At 30.1% G+C, this 1,026-nt stretch overlaps 1 protein-coding gene across 1 annotated transcript in view; it reads right to left on the reverse strand.

Annotated features, from left to right (window-relative positions):
* Positions 1–691, reverse strand: part of LOC106472617 (diphthine methyltransferase-like) — a 33,358-nt gene extending 32,667 nt beyond the window's left edge. Inside the window, exon 1 of the mRNA XM_013933269.2 lies at positions 586–691. The gene's annotated coding sequence lies outside the window, so the exon portion shown is untranslated. The remainder of the gene's footprint in view (positions 1–585) is intronic.
* Between the last annotated feature and the right edge of the window lie 335 nt (positions 692–1,026).

Here is a 1,026-nt window from a genome sequence, read left to right on the forward strand (position 1 = left end):
CCCCCAAAAAGCCATGCCCCAATTTTCTAATACACCCCTTAAAATAAACCCTTTTCAGAATCTTTTTTATCCAGGCAATTCTACAATTTTTGGGTGGGGGTGCCATATGGAACTCTTTCCATATTTTCTAATTACACATGAACTTTCTCCTGTAATTCCATAAGAATCCAACTTAATAATAAACATGTTTTGAAAGAACTTATTCAAAACTCTCTGAACGTCATGAATCTCAACAATCCTTTGCCAAATTTGATCAAGATTTCTAATATCATGATTAGGAGCTTTATTCTTCAGATGTTTCTCAATCGCTTTTAAAAACGTCTACTTTTTCAAAATCAATGATAAAAAGAAACATCTTCCTTGTACATTGAAGTTCAGACACTAATCAGCTTAAATTTCAAACAAAGCTTACTTACAAATGAAAACGAGTTTTCTATTTCACTTTTTAAGAATGAATTAAGTCTTGTGTTCATTATATTTATTTTAATTTTTTATTTCTAATTTACTTATTTAGTAAATAATCCTACTAACCCAGCTTTTTCAAGTTATATAGAATCTGGAAACCTTCCAATAACCCTACATTACCTTAAGTCATGCATTGACAAGACCAAGTTCAAAACAGTGATTTCTTGAACATGATAGTTTTTATATTGTGATAGAAAACAATGTCAAACGGTTTTTGTTTAACTTAAATTAAAATTAAATACTGATTACTTATAACAGACCAAATACTATTTCTGTATTTAAACTTTATTTTCTACACTATCCCATTACCTTGGGAAAGTAGTTTTTTGCTAACTTATTAAATCCATATCACCAAACACAAGCAGTCTCACAGTCATACCTTATAGTTATAAGTACATTTTTAATTAATGGACGAATATTTTATTTTACACTGTGCTTCCCGCTACTACTATCGTATAATATAAGCTACTAACAGAATGATAATACGCCCTCTCACGGTGTACACTCAGTAACGCGCTAAACAAGAATAATTTAATAATATACATGTCCCCCAGTAGGACA

The sequence above is a fragment of the Limulus polyphemus genome, unplaced genomic scaffold, assembly GCF_000517525.1.
Source record: "Limulus polyphemus unplaced genomic scaffold, Limulus_polyphemus-2.1.2 Scaffold5471, whole genome shotgun sequence".
In the NCBI taxonomy this organism is placed as follows: domain Eukaryota; kingdom Metazoa; phylum Arthropoda; class Merostomata; order Xiphosura; family Limulidae; genus Limulus; species Limulus polyphemus.